We start from the raw sequence: 22879 nt of genomic DNA, 5'->3' as shown, positions 1-22879 counted from the left end.
GGTCATTTAAGACGACCTCACGCGTTTGAGAGGTGTGTATTTTTGGAAACTGGTATCTTCGTGTTGTGTCTTCTTATAGAGCTTAATTACTGAAGCATGCCGCCGAGGACACCAGGCAACCCACCTCGCCCGGTCAGATTATACTGACACCAGGCGAACCAGTCGCCTTACTCCCCTAACGCTGAACGCTTAGCAGGAGCAGAAACTACCGTTTTTATGGACTATCGTGTCTCGGCCAGGGGACAGAAACCAGAACCTACCTCACAGGGGCGAGCGCTCAACCGATGGCCAATCGTGAGGTGGTATCAACGGAGCTGGGAATTAGTGACTTCATGTATCGCTTACCTGCGTGTTGATAGCAAACATCAAACCAAGTAAAAGTGACATGACAAAGTATAATTATATGCTGATTATGAAAATAAATAACATCACTTTATCAAAATAGATTAAAACATTTTATTTGAGGATTTATAACGTTTATATTTTAACTAATTGTTAATTCGTTTGTTTGATTTATTGACGTCCTTGAACAACCATTTACGGAAGACCTCCCGTGTATTGGGTGTGTTGCGTGTATGAAGTGTGGGTGTGTTTTGGAATACTATGGTTTATTCGTGTTACAGAATGCTAAAAGTGAGGCGGTGTCACAAGACGACGTTTGGTATCTTTAAATTTTCCTTACTAACAAACGTTTTTTAAGATTTAATTTTTTGAATCTTTTTAAGTTGATTCGTTTCGAAATCCTTGTCGAGATTGATTGTATTTTGGCGTCGATACCACTTCAATATCTTTGACGCCGACACTCTCATCAAAACATAATTATGAAATAATAGAATCAGCAACTGATGAAGATAATGACAAGCTTAAGTACACGGAAAACATCGCCTCACAGGTTGTTGACTTTTTCTTCATATTAGATTCTTATTGGTGACCAAGGCAGTAATGCCCATGACTAAGTAATATCATACTGTTTATACAAAACACTGGCGAATAAATGGTGTATTGAAATAACAAGAAATATAATAGTGGTACATCGTTTGCCCTTGAGGTGGAAGACAAAAACGAAGGAGAGTACTGTGATGACATATATTGTTTAGGGAAATGCAAACGAAAAAAGAACCGATGTTACATTTCTTAGTATGAAACAGATCTACACATAAGTGGTCATGTGAAGAGATTTAATCTGGTTTGTTTATTTGATTAAATTAATATGATTTATGCCCATAAACCATACATCAAGTTATCAGTTGGCATACAAAGAATTGTGCTATTTTCCTTTATATTGGTAACGCGGGACCTTAATGTAATACACTAATGTAATCAAGTAGTTATCTACTCCTGACCACACTTTCGGTAATGCTTGAAGAAGGGGGGCAGCACATGAACCGTTTGATTCCAAGTGGTAATTCCACGACACATACATCTGTTTTGGCTACAATTACAATTTACACTTGTGCGGCCGTTAAAAGCATTATTGTTTTATACATTATTCTTGGTGTTGGCTTTTGATATGATTGAATACCACAGCCGTCTCGTCACACGTAGGCTAATGTTACATTGTATAGTATCGGATATACTTGCTGTTGCCCAAATCTGTCATCAAGATTAAAATTTCGATATCGTTTGAGCTTAGATTATTCACCCTTCTAGATCGTTACTAGCAACGCGGTTGTTTTGAAAATCTAGCCAATCAGAGCGCGTGTTCGATTGTCCACCATTACCTCCGACAATTTGTCGTACACTGTACTTCCTGCTGCATAACGTAAACAATCACGAAATATCTTTAACACGTTTACTGCATATGCCCTCCCCCCCCCGCACACATACGTGCACACACACCCTCAAGAAATTTACAAGATTTACATTGCTTTACTCTTATATGTAACTATAAGCTGTGTAGGAAGTCTGACTGTGTAAGTCATGTATGTGAGAACATCATACACATATATATACATGCTCATACGCAGACCTGTTTACCCCAAAAATTGACCATGTGTAATAGTCACGGTTGAAATGTGTAATTTTAACCTCCAATGTGTAATTTTCAAATTTATTCATTAGCTAATCGAGTCCCTCTCTGTTCAATCGGAATATATCATAAAACGTGTATATTTCATGCATTTACTGTTAATCATTATTAATGTGCATGTTCTTCTCTCCCATTCATCGTGGAAATGAACTTTTTACTAAGTTGTTTGTGTGTTTGATGAAATCTTTCCTTCAGTCAGGTACATACTGATATGTATCATTAAAGTGTTTTAAGTGTTTCAAAGAGTGCCAACTGAACTCAGGGTATTAAGACAGTGGTAGTATGGATGTACATATCTAAATAAGAAACACATTATTGACATTTGATTTTAAGAATGTTTTTTGTACCGAACATTATTGCTTTGTAAGATAAGCAAAAAAAAAAAAAAAAAAAAAAAAACACAAAAAAAAACCCATATGCAAGAAAAAAAAATATGACAATATGCACTCACTCAGATTTAAATGATTTACATGACTACCAAAACAGAATCATGCTTTTGAGCAACAGTTTTATTCTCTTAGGTTCAGCAAAATAACAGTTGAGTCACTGTCAATTCAAGACACTTAGATATTGATCAAGCATGACATTACTAAAGTAATCAAAATTAATTGAGTAATTTCAATTATAAGTAAACAAAAACAATTCTTATCCATATCATAATTACATCAACAGTAATTTGTTAATTGCATGAATCACAGTGATACGGGTACATTATAGAAAGTATATCTAGATTTTGCTTCCATTTTAATACTCAAATAACTACTTCCCAGTAGATATAGTTCTGTAATGTAAACCTATTTTCCATTTTCACTCTAATATTAATCTGTCTTTTTTATTATAGCATTTTGTAGGTGGTGATGGACCATCGCTGGATTTTCCTGATCCTCTGCAGATAGAAGCTCTGTACAAAGAGTACAAAGAAGCCGATCACATTTGCGACAACGTCAGCAGAGTAGGTTAGTTAGTTTGTTTGATTAATTAACGTCCTATTAACAGCTATGGTCATGGAAGGACTGCCTCCCATGTATGCAGTGTTTTGTGTTATGTTGTGCGAGGTGCGTGTTTTGGGAGACTGCGGTATATTAATTTTGTGTCTTCTTGTATAGTGGAACTGTTGCCCTTTTTATAGTGCTATATCACTGAAGCATGCCGCCGAAGACACCAAGCAACACACCCCACCCAGTAACATTATACTGACAACAGGCGAACCAGTCGTCCTACTCCCGTTATACTGAGCGCTAAGCAGGAGCAGAAACTTTCAGTTTTATAGACTTTGGTGTGTCTCGGCCAGGGGACAGAACCCATAATCTTCCTCACAGGGGCGAGCGCTCAACTAAAGGCCTAAAGTGAAGTGGTGTCAAGGAAGACGTTAGGATAATAAAGTAATTTAGGAAGAAAGAAAAGATAAGATCCTAAATTTAGTCGCCTCTTACGATCATGCAATAGGGGCAGCAGGTACAATTCTAACGCCCTATTTGCAGGAGTGCATGCTTTTCTGTGGCCTATGCGGCAACACTTACCGCTTTAGGGCGAGACATTTGGCCAAGAGGTACATGCTGGAGTAGAACTCTGTTTGGCAGTGTCAAGAATGCAAGGGGTTGTTTAACCGTTCAAAATGTAAGCATACCTGTTCAAAGGATTGGAGGCTCCCTCCAATGGTTCTGGTACGAAGAAGTTATATGGAGAGTGGCCAGAAAGTGGAAAAAAGATTTTTTTTCTCCATTTTTAAGGTCAACATCAACTCTCATAACAACAGTCTCCGGGCAAAAAGATAAAAGCAAGGAAACCCGAAATATTTCTCATCAGAAATCAATGGAAAGAAGGATGGAAGATAGCCGGAAGGCAGAGATCGATTCAACACTAAAAGGTTTCAAGATCCAAAAGATTACCTAGGGGATGCAAGGGAAAGAGAAGCTGGAGAAGAAAAGACAAGAGAAAGAGAGACAGGAAGTAGAGATATTTGAAAGTGAGGAACAGGAGAAAGCTGATAAGAAAAGGAAAAGCGAGAGAATGAAGAAGAGAATGAAGAAGAGACAGGGGAAGGAAAAGAAACGGAAGAGAAGGAGATTGAGAAAGTGGAGAAACCATGGGAATAAGATTTGTTTGTTTGACTATTGTAACGTCCTAATAACAGCCAGGATCATGTAAGGACGGCCTCCCATGTATTCGGTGTGCATCGTGTGTTAAGTGCAAGGAGCGTGTTTTGGGAAACTGCGGTATGTTCGTGTTGTGTCTTCTTGTATAGTCGAACTGTTGCCCTTTTTATAGGGAATAAGAGGAAATTGTGGAAATTACAGTTTGTTACAGAGGAGACCAGAAGAGACAGAAGCCTAAGTAGCATTAGTAGTAGTAGTTTGTTTGTTTGTTTGATTTATTAACGTCCTATTAACAGCTATGGTCATGTAAGGACGGCCTCCCATGTATGCGGTGTGCTGCGTGTATGTTGTGCGAGGTGAGTGTACTGGGAGACTGCGGTATGTTCGTGTTGTGTCTTCTTGTATAGTGGAACTGTTGCCCTTTTTATAGTGCTATATCACTGAAGCATGCCGCCAAAGACACCAAGCAACACACTCCACCCGGTCACATTATACTGACAACGGGCGAACCAGTCGTCCCACTACCTGTATGCTGAACGCTAAGCAGGAGCAGAAACTACCACTTTTATAGACTTTGGTGTGTCCCGGCCATGGGACAGAACCCAGAGCCTTCCTCACAGGGGCGAACGCTCAACTCAAGGCCAAAAGTGAGGCGGTGCCAAGGGAGGCATTAGGAAAGATAAAGTCAGTTAGGAAGAAGAGAAAAGATAAGATCCTAAATTTAGTCGCCTTTTACGATCATGCAAAAGGGGCAGCAGGTACAATTCTAACGCCCTACCTGCAGGGCCGGTGTTGCGTGTATGTTGTGCGAGGTGAGTGGACTGGGTTTGTTTGTTTGTTTGATTTATTAACGTCCTATTAACAGCTATGGTCATGTAAGGACGGCCTCCCATGTATGCGGTGTGTTGCGTGTATGTTGTGCGAAGTGAGTGGACTGGGAGACTGCGGTATGTTCGTGTTGTGTCTTCTTGTATAGTGGAACTGTTGCCCTTTTTATAGTGCTATATCACTGAAGCATGCCGCCGAAGACACCAAGCAACACACCCCACCCGGTCACATTATACTGACAACGGGCGAACCAGGAGTAGTAGTAGGAGTAGAAGTAGTAGTGGCAGTAGTAATGGAAGTGATGGCACCAGGAGGAGCAGAAGGACAGATAAGAAACGAAAATAAAGACCGCAAGATGGATAGGTCGAGAAGGGGCAAAGTAAGAGAATTATTATCAATGTTGGGGAATACGAGACGTCAGCTTCAACCCTTGCTGAGGTGCCGAATAGTTTGCTACACCGGATGGTACAAAAGAACATTGGAATTAATCCTTACTGCGTCGAAAGAGGGTATACCTATTTCATTGACAGAGACAGCACACATTTTAGGACTATATTGAATTACTACAGGAATCGTATAAGGATTTACAAGGATCCTTGTGGAGACACTACCAAGTCTGGACAGCTTAGGGATTTTTTTCGTTTTGTTTGTTTGATTAATTAACGTCCTATTAACAGCTATGGTCATGTAAGTACGGCCTCCCATGTATGCGGTCTGTTGCGTGTATGTTGTGCGAGGTGCGTGTTTTGGGAGACTGCGGTATATTTGTGTTGTGTCTTCTTGTATAGTGGAACTGTTGCCCTTTTTATAGTGCTATATCACTGATGCATGCTGCCGAAAACACCAAGCAACACACTCCACCCGGTCACATTATACTGACAACGGGCGAACCAGTCGTCCCACTCCCTGTATGCTGAGCGCTAAGCAGGAGCAGACACTACCACTTTTATAGACTTTGGTGTGTCTCGGCCAGGGGACAGAAGCCAGAGCCTTCTTTACAGGGGCGAACGCTCAACTAAAGGCCAAAAGTGAGGCGGTGCCAAGGGAGGCATTAGGAAAGATAAAGTCAGTTATGAAGAAGAGAAAAGATAAGATCCTAAATTTAGTCGCCTTTTACGATCATGCAATAGGGGCAGCAGGTACAATTCTAACGCCCTACATGCAGGGCCAATCCTGAATATAAGTGTGTATATATATACTAATGTTGGTCAAGGAAGTAATATCAATAGTTATTTTCCATATAACACTAGGTCCTTAGACATATGTCTGCTTGATACGAATTACTTAAAGTAGTAAATAGACAAAGAGGTAATTCTAACAGTGTGGACAAAAACATTGTCGAATTTTCGAAGCTATATGTCCCTTTGTCAAGACACAAGAAGAACAAATAAAATTACATGTTCAGGACGGTCACGGACGTATGACCCCTTCGGTCGGTCACTATAGTTAGTTTGTTTGCATGCTTGGCGCTTAGCATACAGGGAGTGGGACGACTGGTTCGCCCGTTGTCAGTATAATGTGACGACGGGTGGGGTGTGTTGCTTGGTGTCTTCGGCGGCATGCTTCAGTGATATAGCACTATAAAAAGGGCAACAGTTCCACTATACAAGAAGACACAACATGAATATACTGCAGTCTCCCAAAACACACACCTCGCACAACATACATGCAACACACCGCATACATGGGAGGCCGTCCTTACATGACCATAGCTGTTAAAAGGACGTAAATTAATCAAACAAACAAACAAACAAACAAAAAAGATTAACGTCGTATTAACAGCTATGGTCATGTAAGTACGGCCTCCAATGTATGCGGTCTGTTGCGTGTATGTTGTGCGAGGTGCGTGTTTTGGGAGACTGCGGTATATTTGTGTTGTGTCTTCTTGTATAGTGGAACTGTACCCCTAAACAGTACACTAAAAAGGTACCCATCATCAATTACAATATGGCGGATCATACGAACAAGAGTCGAGTGCTGGATAAAAAAAAAGTGTGATTCCTCGCTTAGTTGTTGGATTCGATCAATGAAAGCGTTATAGGAGATAGCCTATTTGTATTTGCAATGGGAAAATATCACCAGAAAGTGAAATGAATGCATACGAAATTTGTTACAAGGGAATAGGAGTGCCTTTGACCTAGATTTCACTGGACAGGCATAACGACAGTAAGGATATCCGACTGCATTTTCCACGTTCATAATGAAATAAAGGTATGTTAATATATTATTTCGTGTCTGAAGTTGTGTTTTCCGTATCGAAAATTTATATACATATCCATCCATGTTTGACGGAATACTGGCGACTTTTGTAGAGGCAGGAGTACCTCTTCCAAGCGAGCCGTTGGTTCCCTTGTCCTTTTATATAGTATATAGGCCTAGTACACATGTATACACAACAGACTTTCTCACAACCTACGTTACAAGTCCCTGTGGTCTGTAGGCTGTGCGTTTTGTCCCTAGCCGAGACAAACCAAAGTGTAGTTTCCGCTCCTGCTTGGCGCTCAGCATAGAGGGAGTGGGACAACTGGTTCGCCCGTTGTCGGTATAATGTGACCGGGTGGGACGTGTTGCTTGGTGTCCTCAGCGGCATGCTTCAGTGATATAGCACTGTTAAATGGGCAACAGTTCCACTTTACAAGAAGACACAACATGAATATACCGCAGTCTCCCAAAACACGGAACTCGCAATACGTACACGCAACACCCCGCATACATGGGAGGCCGTCCTTACATGACCGTTTCTGTGGATGGGACGTTAATTAATCAAGTGAGAAAGCAACTGTAACTATTTATAAAAATTTAAAACAAATTATTAGTCAAAATTATTTCACCCCCGAAATCAACGTATAACGACAGTTTCTATAATGGAGCCTGGTGTAATATTAAAAAATGAATATTTTTTAGAAATTCTACAATTTGTCAAACAATATGATTGAATGTAGTTAATAATTTTCACAGCGTAGTGTTCGACTTGATATACAAAGCAAAAGTCTTCACATAATTCTTTTGAATATTAACAATATATTGACTAATTTTAGACCTTGTGATAAAACCGAATTAATTCGATTCTTGATAAAATTAATTTTGACCTTCTTAATTGAAGACTGAGAAAAAAAGAAACATATACACAACGTGTACAGCTATACAACTGCTGTTTGAACACAAAAGTGCTGACCTTCAATATAAAGACAGGTACAATAATAATAAAAAGAAGTAATTCATTAAACACCGCTTCTATATACAGTATAAACTAGCAGTATCTAATGGAAAAATCAATACTCAAATGTGCTTAATATTTACAATATTTCAATAATTACGACAATTAATCCTTTCCAAAGTACAGCGATACAAGAAGGGTAATCCCTACTCAAGTGTGTTTCCATATTTATAATATTTGAATAATTAGGACAATAAATCCTTTCCTATGTACACTGGTACAAAATGGGTAAGCCATACACAAGCGCGTTACATATATTTACAATCGGATCTGATATAAATACTAGTGTAATCCTTATCAATATCTATACCAGTGTAATCTTTATTAATTTCTATATTCATTTCAGTATGCGACTCCTGCTAAAAGTTTTTTTTTTTTTTTTATACAGTGAAGATACAGAATATGTAATGAAGATAGGCCTACTATAGGAAAACTTGTGAATTTTGAAATTTGTAAAAAAAAAAATTATGTATATATAATATTACTTATATTACTTATGTACATACACAAACTCTTACTTGTAGGACCATGTTAAATTCTATACTTCTTGAATAAGAATACTAGGATCTTATTGATAAATTTATTGTAGGTAGGCAATATATATATATTTTATTCTATATTATTGAGCTCCAATGCCGTTAGATTTTGTAACATTTGAAATTCCTCAAGACCTGACTATAAAAATGGAGTTATCTCCCTTAAACTACAGGTCTCCTCTGATAATATTGGTGAGGAACACACTTGTAAAAAAAAATGAATGATCTTGTTTATGATTCTTTATACCATGTACTTAACCCCCTTCCACGTAAGAATTCGTCCCGAATGTATATCATTTAAATTTCAGGCAATCTGATTGAAATACAGATCCTCATAACCACTCCGTTATATATAGGATCTGACAATATCCCATATGGGGTCACGTTCGGATGACCTTTTATCACGTGTACCCCAGATCAAATACATGTTCTACACATTTCTACGTCAATTGTTAACGCCATTTCGTCCAAGTAAGCATACACATTGAGCATTGTTGTGCACTTATGGCGAGATGACTACGTACACGAAAATAATTCGCACAGCCTTTTCAAACTATTACGTCCCCAGTCAAGATTCTGGCAGTGTCAATTTGATTGGCCATTTCCAAAGGTCATCCTGACGTGACCCCTAATGGGATATTGTCAGATCCTCATATCAAACGTAGTGATAATAAGGATCTGTATTTTAATCAGATTGAATTTTAGGTGGGGTCCACGAAGGCAGTATGGGTCTGAACAGTGTCCAGCCTTCTTAAGGTATGTAATCTGACAATGAAAAATATCCGTGTCCAAACTATTATTATTATTTAAACTATACTAGATCTGTGAAGAAGATCATTCTGGTAATATTACTTTTAGCATATACAATATGCAAAGTTATCTTATCAAAAAAAAAATATGTAACATTAATAAACAACTACATAGGATTACCCTCTTCACGTATTACAATATGCATTAATTTGTATTTCTGGGTTATGTGTATCCATAGGGTAAAACACTAACTACATGTATTATGTCCCCCCTCCCCCCACCCCATCCCATTTATTCTTATACCTAATAATTTCCCAGTTTTCCTCTACATTCTTTACTAGCCCTTCTAATTTTTTGCCTCTATTAAATGTTCCTCTAGTTCCCGGAATCAATTCGGCAGGGTTCTATGCGAAGGTGCAATGTTCTTATTCCGCAGATAGTTAAGAATCGTCCGGAAAATGTTTCCCATCTCAATCCAGGAAGAAGGTAAAATTATTCTGCACCATCTGATGGGGAAGTCCCTCCTCGGCCATAAGGTTGCCCGCACAAGTTGCATATCCCTCTCCACCAAGATTAAGGATAAGCCTTTGTGATGGATTTATTGCATTCTGCAAAAGTGTCTATGCCCTGCAGGTAGGGCGTTAGAATTGTACCTGTTGACCTCTATTGCATGATCGTAAAAGGCGACTAAATTTGGGATCTTATCTTTTATCTTCTTCCTAACGGATTTTATCTTTCCTATTGCCTCCCTTGGCACCGCCTCACTTTTCGCCTTGAGTTGAGCGTTCGCCCCTGTGAGGAAGGCTCTGGGTTCTGTCCCGTGACCGAGACACACCAAAGTCTATAAAAGTGGTAGTTTCTGCTTCCTGCTTAGCGCTCAGCATACAGGTAGTGGGACGACTGGTTCGCCCATTGTCAGTATTATGTGACCGGGTGGGGTGTGTTGCTTGGTGTCTTCGACGGCATGCTTCAGTGATATAGCACTATAAAAATGGCAACAACCCACTATACAATAAGACACAACATGAATATACCGCAGTCTCCTAAAACACGCACCTCGCACAACATACATGCAACACATCGCATACATGGGAGGACGTTAATTAATCAAAGAAATAATTATCCGATGGTTTATAAGCAACTGGGATAAAATTGACACTATAGCCATCGTCTTTGTCCGGATGGATTGGCTCAATAAATTAGGAAACCACAGCTGTTTGGCCCTCTGGCTCCTCCGGCTTTGTATCTTCCGTCTTTTGCTCAAGCAGTGACAGATCACCAATCTCACCATGGGCATTATTCACTGTTGATTGGCTCTCTGGTTCCTGCGGCTTCGGACATTCAATCTCCCCCTGCTCGTCCTCCTTATCTGTCAAATGAACAGAGTCATCCGAGAGGATGAGGTCTTCCGCTACGTTTTCTGAGTATTCCTGCTCGGACTCCTCAGAGCTGTCTTTCGAGAAGGAAGTGAATATACAAAGCAGGTTGGGAGCCTAGCTACTCTTTGTTTGGTTTGGCTTGGATGGTTTCGTCCTCTTCCTGGTAGGAGCCTGCTCTAGCCCTGCAGGTAGGGCGTTAGAATTATACTTGCTGCCCCTATTAAATGATCGTAAAAGGCGACTAAATTTGTAATCTTATCTTTTCTCTTTTTCCTAACTGACTTTATCTTTCCTAATGCCCCCCTTGGCACCGCCTCACTTTTCGCCTTCAGTTGGGTGTTCGCCCCTGCGAGGAAGGCTCTGGGCTATGTCCCTTGGCCGAGACACACCAAAGTCTATTAAAAGTGGTAGTTTCTGCTCCTGCTTAGCGCTCAGCAAACTGGGAGTGGGACGACTGGTTCGCCCGTTGTCAGTATAATGTAACCGGGTGGCATGTGTTGCTTGGTGTCTTCGGCGGCATGCTTCAGTGATATATCACTATAAAAAGGGCAACAGTTCCACTATACAAGAAGACACAACATGTATATATCGCAGTCTCTCACAACACGCACCTTGCACAACATACACGCAACACACCGCAGACATGGGAGGCCGTCCTTACATGACCATGGCTGTTAATAGGACGTTAATTAATCAAACAAACAATCCTGGGTTCTGCTAGCAGAACTCAGAACTCAATCCTGGGTTCTGCTAGCAGAACTCAAACTAGGGACCACCACTGATACCATTTTCCGTGGGCGCGCCTTAACTGGGGATTTTCGGAGGTGGCTGTACAAGTGCTGGTCTTGCTCGCAGATCTTTCCGTTCCTGTGTTGATTTTAGCTCCCGGGATATTTTTTACCACGAACTCCCTTCTCCCTTCTCCCTCTCTGGAAATTTGTGAATTATTCCAGCTCAGCAGGGTTGAAGGTCACAGTGTTTCTCTTCACCGTTTCCATTGTGCCACCTGCCGCGCATCCACTCGGTTTGCCAACTCTTCACATCGAACAGCGAAAAACAAAACATGAATAGGTTAAATGGGGCTCCGCAAAATATAGTTTTGCGTAGTGGGTTTTGCACATTAGGCACTTGAACCTTGTAATTTTTGTAAAAGGTACAAAATTTATTTTTAGGCCACTCCAAATTAATTTATAGTTCGTCGGGAGCAGTGCACGTAATTTTTATGGTTCGAGACAAAAAAAAATGCGACCATACTGGGAGTGGGACGGCTGGTTCACTCGTCAGTTTAATGTGATCGAGTTGGGTGTGTTGCTTGGTGTCTTCGGCAACATGCATAAGTGATATTGCACTACAAAAAGGGCAAGGATTCCACTATAAAAGAAGACAACACGAACATACCGCAGTCTCCCAAAGACGCACCTCGCACTTCACACCTGCTAAATACTGCATACATGGGAGGCCGTCCTTATATGACCCTGGCTGTAAATAGGACGTTAAAATAATCAAACAAGACAAAACAAACTAATATGACTGTTTTATCTCAACAGATCCACAAACCTCCCTGATACAATTATTTCACTATTTGAAGGAATATTTACAACCTCAGAAATACACACTCTGCTACAAATAAACTCAGTTCCATCTTGGAATCTGAATCACTGAACATGTTTCCCTTTGATTGTTAGACGAAATTATTTAGTAAGATATTAACGGAATGAGCTGCAATACAATCTAAGCCTTAAATACCATTTTGCTTAATATCTGCCATCAGGAATTTCTGCTTTAATTCGATGTCACCAAGTTCTAAGTTAAGCTTGCATTAAACCGAAAATGGCTTTCTTTCTCCGGTGGCAGTGACTAAGTTTAATTTAATAAGGCTTCTTTCATTTTTTTCCTTTTGACATAAAGCTTTCGATGAAAGATTGACTTAAAATAGATACATTTGCTCTAGTATCTACGAGAAGAGTAACATATTTATCTTGAATCCACGTGTAAAATTCCTATCTTATCATTGTTCATACTGTTCACAAAATATCCATGGGTCTGTTCCCATTCTCCGCCGATTTCTGACTCTGGAAATCGGCCTCTAAAAGTTTCCCTGGGTTTTTTGTGTAGTTTGGTTCCCTGTCGGAGAGCTATAACCTCCACCACTTCAGTTATCTTGTGTAGCATAATTGCTGTTTGGATGGTTCCGACTAGGCCTATTATGATAATTTGTGTGATTATCTCCCCTAGACTGGAATTTCTTTGAGGAACTATCATTATGAGATTGTTTAGTCTAACAGTGGTTATGAGACCTCTTTCTGTGTGAATTTAAATTTGTTTTATTTTTATTCCAGACGCTTGGTTGTCTATTCCTACTCTGCGTCTTGTTACCTAGCTTAACAGGGACTTTAGATGGTCTGACTTAATTGTTTGGTGGCTCTCTCCAAACTCCTGGTCAATGTACCAATATCAACTTGTTCTCCTTCAGTATGATCTGCATCCCTGAACTGAACATAATTTACAGGTACATTCAGTAGTTCCTCCTGACAGACCTGATGTATGGTTTTACCTCTTTGTCTGTCTGCTAATCTGTGAGCCTCAAGTCTTATAGCATGTGTCTCCACCTCACTAATAGCCTTAAGCCGAAGTTCTCTAAAAGTCTCATTTCTAAATCTTGTAAAGCGTCAATGTTTGTTTTATCAATTAACGTCATATTAACAGCTATGGTCAAATAAGGACGGCCTCCCATGTATGAGATGTATTGAATGTATGTTGTGCGAGGTGCTTATTTCGGGAGACTGCGGTATATTCGTCTTCTACAGGAGAAACATCCACAGTCCAGCTGGCGAGTGACAGTTACTATGGGAATAACTTTTGTATTCTGGTTTAAAGATGCTCCACCGCTGAGAAATGGTATTTTTCACTATCAAAAACAGAAGCAGACGATTTAGTATTTGTTTTTAATTACAAAAATTGCTTACTTTACACCATTACCACCATTCAAAAGTTTGAGCTTCAAATTTAATTCAAGTTAAAAATAGGAAATATAATTAATTGCATCCCGAAAAAATTCCGTGTCACTATATCCTATATGGAATGAAGTACTGACGCATGCACCAAAGGCAAAATAAATTATTTTATTTTTTGTGTTAATAAGACATATATTTACACGATTAAACACCAATTATTCTTCAAACGATGAATATATTTTATGCTCTGTCGGCGGTGGAGCATCTTTAAGAATGGAGGACCAGTGTATGTTGGAAATTCTACCATAACAACGTCGTCCATAAAGGTAATATATGTCAAGTACCTTGCCCATTGCACCATTGAACAAGCCAAAGGAGACACAGATTTACTGAGAGCATTGCTTTGGCATCTCGACTGATGTACACTGTATCCAGGAGACCTCCTGCAGAAAAGCTCGCACAACGCTTTGAATGCAGTCCTTGGGTGATTACCCTGCACTTTGCAATAGGGCATTCATCAGACTTGGAGTTAATTGTTATAGGATTTTGAGCCCTGGACTCGTATGCATAAAAAATCTAAGAATTTTCTTAGGTTTGTACTAAAGGAGATTTTCAATACACTTAGTTAAGCAAGATGCTTAATATCTGTTGCATAAATATTCTAAGCATTATGCTTAGCTGTTTTTTGCTAAGCATATTGCAAAAATCTTAGATGGCTCGTTGTCAATGGCGAGACATCATGTTTCCCGTACTTTTTGTTTACAAACAATACCACGCGGACAAAACACGTTTGGCCCTGCAGGTAGGGCGTTAGAATGGTTTCCACCGCGCAAATTTTGACCCACAGGCGGCGCTGTTGTATTAGGGGGTAGAACTCTTCTAAACGGAGGCGAGAAAAGGTCTCCGGACTTGCATCCACGGACGTTTCCGGTATAGGTATTTCAATGTCATTGTTTCTATCCACTTTCCTCATTGTTATAATGGTTAAATACTGTTGTGTACCTAGTTGTACAGCAAGCGGAGGACATAAGTTCCCTCGAGATCCAAGTTTGCAGCTAAAATGGAGAGTCGCTATTAAGAGAGCAGACCGGGATACCAAAGGGCTGTGGTCCCCTTCACCGGATGACGTCGTATGCAGGGCACATTTTCTTCCTTGCGATTATAAGGAAACACTATTAGGTACGACGCACAGAATATTTTTACCTTTCTATTCTTTTTGAAAAGTTACATTTGGCATTACAAAAAATTCAATACTCACACTATACAAAAAGTACAATATCAGCTGAATATATGTACACCTGTCTGTGTGTAGAACAACTAGTGCAAATTAAAATACAGGTGGATCTACTGATATACCGTACATTATAATACACTACAGAAAAGAAAAAAATACAACAAGATTTGAGACAAGTGAATAATTTATTTATACCACGGGGCACACAATTCAATTAAAATGAGGTTTCAGATACATACACACAAATTTTGTAAATGCACAAAATATATACTGTAAGAAATGACTGTACAATACTAGCATTACTAGGTATATTGTCCAAGATGTACAATAATGTACATATATGTATATATCAAAGTTAATGTTTGAAACAAGGCTTATTGCCAATATCTGAAATGCAATTGCAGTGTATTTTATATATATCAATTGATGTATAAGAATGTATTGTCACTGAGTCTCACACATCTCGGATCTTACTGTACATGTAGATAACTGTAATGAAATGACATATTTCATAATACACACATCTACTGCAAGATATGGTATGGATCTGTTAAATATAAAGAATAAATCACTCTTCAAATTTTACTTACTAACAAGTTTTGTTATATGGTATGTTGTTATTTTTGTTCTCGTTGCTTTGTGTGTTTTTCTTTCTTTCTTTTCAGAGACATCAACAAATAAGAAAAGGAGACTGGTTGACCAAAATTTGAATAAGTATAAAAATGTCAGTTTAGAGAGATGGATGTATTGACTGTTATTATACCAGGGTAGTCAAAATAAGATATAATTAATCTGTACATACATGCAAAACAGGTATTACAGGTACATGACAAAAGAGAACTAGATTCTATCTCACAAAAATTCAATCAAGAGCTGAATTTCAACATCAAGCGGAAGTTATGGAATGAAATATTATTCATAGTTTATGGGAAGCACGGAAAATTATGGTCAACATTTTCATCGGACATAGAAAATATGTCACTTAACAAACCTTTTTATTGCTTAATGAAACCAGCAATATTTAATTGTTTCAAATTTTAAAACCTTACATTTGCCATATAGAGAATAGACGTGGCATTAACATTTTATATCACATCATCATGTACAAAAACCTCAATAATGTTTTAAGTGTATGTACCTGTGTGACATCATTATCAATATATGGTTTCCTCAAAGTCATAAGAAGGAAAATTATATAATTTCTGATTTTTTATTGAATTTCATTTTAGTATTGTTTACATATTTGTTATAGCATCTTATGATAATTCAAATTTGCTTGTAACAAGCAATTTCATTTGATTAAAAATTACTTTATCTGCCCATAAAGGAAAAAAGTGGCATCACCGTTTGTAACATAGCTTCTGATTTGCTGATAAAACAGCATAATGATTTCATAGAAAAAAGTCTCGAAATGGATTCAGAATTTTGAATAGATTATCTTTCATAAATTGAATTATAAGGGTAAATTTAAGTATATTTTTTATTTGTTATGGAAATATAACACAAAAATCTGAGTGTACTCTCATTATAAACCGCTTCACGATTTATTAGGAGCACACTCAGATCTTTGTGTCATATCTTCATAACATAAAAAAGTATTCCTTAAATAGACGGTATTGTTGTTTGCATTTTGTTTAATTGTTTCATGATATTTCAGGGGAACGTGGGCGCCTTAAGGACGGAGTAGTGCCCTCAGTTTTCCCTTTCAGGGCAACCCCTAGGCCTGTAGCTGATTCTCCAAGAGATAAACGTCAACTAAGGAGAAACAAGGGAGACAACCCCCCAGAGCACAGTACTATTTTGGACAGAGTTATCTTCACTGATATACAAGAGGAGGTAGAGGTGGCATCAGGGAACATTGATGAAGTCTTGGCAACTACAGCAGTACCATGTGATGACTTGGCAACAGGTACCAGTGTCAGTACGACTGGAACTCAGTGTAACTTTTTAGGAGACTGCAGTATACAAAACTATATATATGAACAATCCAAAAGGAGTTCAGTATTGGACTGGGTTTTCAGATTTCAATCATTTCATGTTTGTTTTTCGTTGTCTGGGTCCTGCTGCTAACGATCTTTCGTATAAATGTACATCTCTGTCAGCAGAAAATCAGTTCTTTTTGACTATGATTAAACTGCGCCAAGGATCGGAGGATTTTGAGCTTTCTGAAAAATTCAACATAAGTGAAACAACTGTTTCTAAAGTTATTATCACATGGATTAATTTTATGTATTTCCAGTTGAAAGAATTACCTATATGGCCAGCACGAGACACTGTTACTGAGCATATGCCAGTTGATTTCAAAAAAAAAATTTCAAAGTACTAGAGTGATACTGGATGCTACAGAGGTTCCTATTCAAAAGCCTTCGAATGTACAGGCTCAAAGTTTATCTTGGTCCAGTTACAAACACAAAGATACTGTCAAAACTATGATAGGGTGTACACCTCGTGGTGCAGTATCATATGTAAGTCAGTCATTTGGAGGATCTGCAAGTGATCGACAGATCATTGAGAGCTCTATATTGCTCGATCCGAACAATAAAATGTTTGAATCAGGAGACAGCATAATGACGGATAGGGGTATTATGGTCCCCAGGACCTGTTTGCTGCACAGGATGTGCACGTAAATACCCCCTCCATGCTGAAAGGAAAGTCACAGCTTGAGCCAGAAGAAGTAGTGATGGATAGGAGAATTGCTTCTAAAAGAATTCATGTAGAAAGGGTGATTGGTCTTGCCAAAAGATATAAAATTATTGGTTTACCACTTTCTGCCAGCAAACTAAAACTGGCATTACGCATTATTTATAAATGTTTTTCACTGCTTAATTTCATAGCCCCTTTGGTTAACAAAAATGCATAGCACTTTTTTTACAATACTGTATTGCAATGAATGCAATTACTAAATCACTTATACTTCATATCAAAAATATTTATCAAGTTTACTGAAACTAAATGTATGCAGACTAACATTAGCAATGTGTTTGAAAATTGAACATGTTATTGTTAGACTATAACTAATGGAGTTATTGCCCTTTGCAATAATTATCATTTTTGGATCAAAATGGTGAGCTTAATGAAAGCAGCCGAACATCAGTAAAATCTCACAATAGATTGATAATTGAAATTATCATTTGAACTCAGAAAGTTATTGCCCTTTATAGTAATAAAATTATTGCACCATGTGGACACAATAACTTGACTAAATATTCACAGATCTTATTAAACTATATGCTTAATGTAAGTTCAATGAGACTATGCTAAGGAATTAACTTGTTAGTAATTATAAAACACTATTGGTTGATGGTTGCAAGTATAATCATACTAGCTGTAATTAGCTAATTGTACCACTGTATAAAGCCATCTTTAATTTAATATAAATGATACAGTATAAATGACTTTTAAATTAGATTTTATAGTAGTTTACATACAAAGCATGTTTTGAATGTAAAAGACACTAATAACTATCTGAAAGTCTTTGGTTTTCAAATATGGGAAGCAATGTAAGGTCTGAAATGTTTTCTATAAAATAGTTCCAACTTTGGCAAAAGACTAAACTCGCTGTACTCAGCATCAAATACAATCTTCTGAACAAACAAATCTACAAATGTGTAAACTACAAAATAACAGTACTTTGTTTTTGAGAGTAGCATCTGTCCTTGAATCTGATCATAATATTTTGATTTCATGTTTAGACACGTTTGGTTTTTGTCATCATACATTAAAAATGGAAACATTTTCCCTGGCACAATAGATGATGAGCGTCCTGTATAAGGACACTTTACTTCTAAAATGGTGTTATCATCTATAATTCCATCAGGTGAAGCTCCAAGGTATGGGAAACTAGAGTTTACAAAAAGGCCTGCCTTTTTAACTGACAACTTCATAGTTTTTTCAAACATTGCAACTGCCTTTCCTTCATAATTTTTTCCATGTTCTGTTGAATTTTTGTGGAAACACTTAGTCGAAACAAGACTCTTACAGAGTTTATCCATATTTCTCCTACATGTGGCATGTGTAATATCCCCAAATCTTGATGCAGTCAACCTCCACTCTCTCTCCTCCAGCCATTTCTTACATTTTGCCTGGGATTTTGTGTGGCTCTCTAAACTCTTTGCATCTTCTTCTGAAATCTGCAGTAGAATTAGGTATTGGTATAAAAATTTAATCTGTTGTTTTAATAAAAAAAATGTTTTGGTGTAGTGGTTATTCCACACGTCTTTCACCTAGTCGTCCAGGGTTTGATCCCCGACATGAACGTGAAAAGATCAAGGGTCACCTGCCCAATCACATGAGTTTTCTCCATACAACAGTTTTCTCCCACTCTCTTGCTTACATATTTGCCTTGAAAAGTGATTTGTATTTATAAGTTACTTAACTTGTTTCGCAATCAATGTAAAGTTAATACAGTTTATTTTTATTGTTATATTGTCCGTCCCATCATATCGCTTTAACCTGGGATACTGGGCTTCGAGTTAAAGCAAATGAATGACCTTGAATTTCATTTAAAGTGAATGGGGTCAAATCCCTACACCAGTATACATTATCTATGTCTACCTTTTAGATGCCAAAATGGTTTCCCATCTTAAATGAAAGACAGGCACCATTCATTCTTTAGTTATAAGTATAAATGAATAAAAATACATGTACTATCAATATATACATGTATTGTAATACCTTTGTTGCTTTGTCAACTAAATATTCGGTGAATAGGAGTTCCAGATAATCATGACCCAGAGCCGCTGTCTGTAAAACAATAAAAAAAAATAACCAATGATTTTTTGTTGTATGACACATAACAATTTATGATTGTTAAATGATGCAATACATCTCTGAATTTAATAATCTTCATGTGAATTGTGATTTCATAACAATTTATGATTGTTAAATGATGCAATACATCTCTGTTTATCTTCCTTTTCATGAAAATCACAAGTAACTTACAATGCTACCAATTAAATACCTGTATATCCACAGATGGATGAAGAAATCTCATCGCCATATCCTGAGAATACTGGTTACAATGGTTCACCATCATATTTCTGACAAAGTCAGGGTAGCCAGGGTTATTACGGTACTTATGAGGACGAGGATCTTCCAATACATCATCACAAAACTTCCGTTTTGTTGGTATTTCTTCCACAGGCACTGGCTTGCCTAAATAAAACATTTTATATGTATCATTATAAATTCCATATCAATGATAAAAACAAAATAAACATTTGTAAATTTACGAACAGAAATTACACCATATTTGCTACAACCTACTGCATCCTACATGGATAGTAGGTGTGTCCAGATTTTATATTCATTATTAATTATTCAGATGCAATTGCATATACATGTGCACTGTATAATTATTTTTGCAAATATACTTGCCATCATATGTTGACTTAGGCTTGTGAAAGCTTTGAAGATTTTCTGTACAAGACTTTTGCACTCTTAAAGAACCTTTTTCAATGAACTCTTCAAGCATAAGCAGCACCGATGCAATGTGCTTGCAGGTTCCATGTGGCCCCTTGCCAGCTGGACATTCACAAGCCGAGTTGATAGGGTCGCCAGTTGTCTCATTCAGACTAATTTTGTAATTATAGGATACCTTTTAAAATGTAAATTGAAACTAATTAGGTACATGAATATACAATTATACATGTATGTGTATGGTTTGTTTTACACTAATATAATGATTTGAGAGGAAAATCAGTTCAATGGAATTTATAAGGTGTGTCTAAGACCACTTTATCAAACCAGTGTATGAATTCCATTTATTTTCGAATTATTTGGTCACTTAAAACATTCATAATTACAATATGAAAATTATTAAAAACAAATGATTCATATATGTGTATTACCTTATTTTTCATAGCAGCTCCAACAATGCCAGTAAGGAAAATATGTCCATCATATTTCAATAGAGAGCATGCAAGGATCCTTCCCCCCTCCAACATATATTTCCCTTTCTGGATTGCTTTTACATCAGATGCTGCCTGTCTGTCACCTAAAGGCAAAAACATCACAAGTGGCAGCATCAATTTGAAAGAAGAAAAATTCAACATCTACATATTACAATTGAAAAAAATGGATATATTCCTTGCAAAGGTCAGACTCTCCTGTTGTTTTCATGAATCTCATATTTTCACTATTTGCTCTGTATTCATGATTATATTTAATAAGGTGTTGTTATTGAGTACTAGTAATGGGATAAGTGCGGTGGGGTGAAGGGAGCAACCGGCACTTGTTATAAAAAAGAAATGATCTTTTTCAATATGGATGAAGTACCTGCCAATCTGTATATAAAATATTCCTCGATCTGCAGCCTTGTTAGTTTTGGTAGTATTATCTTGTGTTGTGGAATTAGTTGCTGGAAGCCAACTACAGGCCAAAACACATCAAAGACATCTGGCAAATCTATTGTAGAAGGCTTAAAATTTCTATTTCTGTCATATGCTTTTAATCTGTAATTAAGGCAAAATTAAAAACAATGATGAAATATATAAATCGTACCATTTTGATATCCATGTAGTCTAGTCTGAATCATTTGACGATCCAATTATCTAACAAACATATCAGTAATAACATCAGAACTCCCCGGATATTACATGTGTATTACATGTATGTAGACGTCAACTGTACAGTACAGTACAATGCACTACATCAACTGTACAATAGCACTGAAAGCACAGGTACCTGACTCGGTTTTTTAATGACATGTTCTAGTACATAATATATGAACTAGAACACGTAATTTAAAAAATGAGCCATGTACCCGTGGGCTAACGTCAATGAATGTGCGTGTTTGTTTCTAGATAATGTTGTCACTTACGTACTGCAGTACACTGTACAGCTTTAAGATATCGGTGCCGCAGGGATGCAAACATTTTGTAGCGATGGTACAGCTAATCAAGAGATTATATTCAGTAAAAAATATTCATTTGTTTACCTCTCAACCAGATCCGCCTTTCTGCCATGTGTCACAGCGTTCCTTTTCCTCAATTCAGCTTTAAGCTTATGAACCGGCCAGTGATAAACACTGTCGTCCGCCATCTTGCCGATCAGCGTCAGTAACAACGTATCCGGTTTCACCCCCTAGTACACGCGCGCCACCTGGTGTTTAGTGTCGCGGCGGAAATCATTGTACCTGCTGCCCCTATTGCATGATCGTAAAAGGCGACTAAATTTAGGATCTTATCTTTTCTCTTCTTCCTAACTGACTTTATCTTTCCTAATGCCTCCCTTGGCATCGCCTCACTTTTGGCCTTGAGTTGAGCGTTCGCCCCTGTGAGGAAGGCTCTGGGTTCTGTCCCCTGGCCGAGACACACCAAAGTCTATAAAAGTGGTAGTTTCCACTATACAAGAAGACACAACACGAATATACCGCAGTCTCCCAAAACACGCACCTCGCACAACATACACGCAACACTACGCATACATGGGAGGCTGTCCTTACATGACCATAGCTGTTAATAGGACGTTAATAAAACAAACAAACAAAACACATGCGCGATCGTCGTCTGCTTGTCTAGCTTCTCTGAAAAAATGGCAACGAATATTGTTGAGACACCAAGCAAAAAGCGGAAACCAAACTGGACGGCAGACGAATGCTTGCAGCTAACAAAACTTGTTGAAGAGAAGATGTTATCAGGGCCAAGTTTGGTGCGGGGGTTACGACCCAGAGGAAAAGGGAAGCATGGTAGCGCATAACAGATGCCATCAACGCCAGTTCTACTGTCAGACGAAGCGTAGAGGAGGTAGAAAAAATGGCACAACCTCCATATGAAGGGGAAGGCAGAGTTGTCTGACCACCGCAGACAGGCAGTGATGACAGGTAATTACTCGTAGTTCGATCATTAACGTTGTAG

The 22879-nt window shown here is 38.1% G+C and overlaps 1 long non-coding RNA gene and 2 pseudogenes across 1 annotated transcript; 2 read left to right on the top strand and 1 right to left on the bottom strand.

Annotated features, from left to right (window-relative positions):
* The first annotated feature begins 3516 nt into the window (after window positions 1-3516).
* LOC138330640 (uncharacterized) lies at window positions 3517-4177 on the top strand (annotated as a pseudogene).
* Window positions 4178-14062: 9885 nt separating this feature from the next.
* On the top strand, window positions 14063-17936 carry LOC138330639 (uncharacterized; annotated as a pseudogene).
* A 2053-nt stretch (window positions 17937-19989) lies between these two features.
* Window positions 19990-20966, bottom strand: LOC138330893 (uncharacterized). Its single transcript, XR_011209617.1, has 3 exons — window positions 20873-20966; window positions 20400-20619; window positions 19990-20177 (listed from the first exon to the last, which is right to left on the bottom strand). It is a non-coding gene; the product is annotated as an uncharacterized lncRNA (long non-coding RNA).
* Window positions 20967-22879: the final 1913 nt, after the last annotated feature.

The sequence above is a fragment of the Argopecten irradians genome, chromosome 9 (genome assembly GCF_041381155.1).
Source record: "Argopecten irradians isolate NY chromosome 9, Ai_NY, whole genome shotgun sequence".
Lineage (NCBI taxonomy): Eukaryota > Metazoa > Mollusca > Bivalvia > Pectinida > Pectinidae > Argopecten > Argopecten irradians.
The sequence above is the reverse complement of the archived record's forward strand: the minus strand, read 5'-3'. Positions and strand labels throughout refer to the sequence as shown.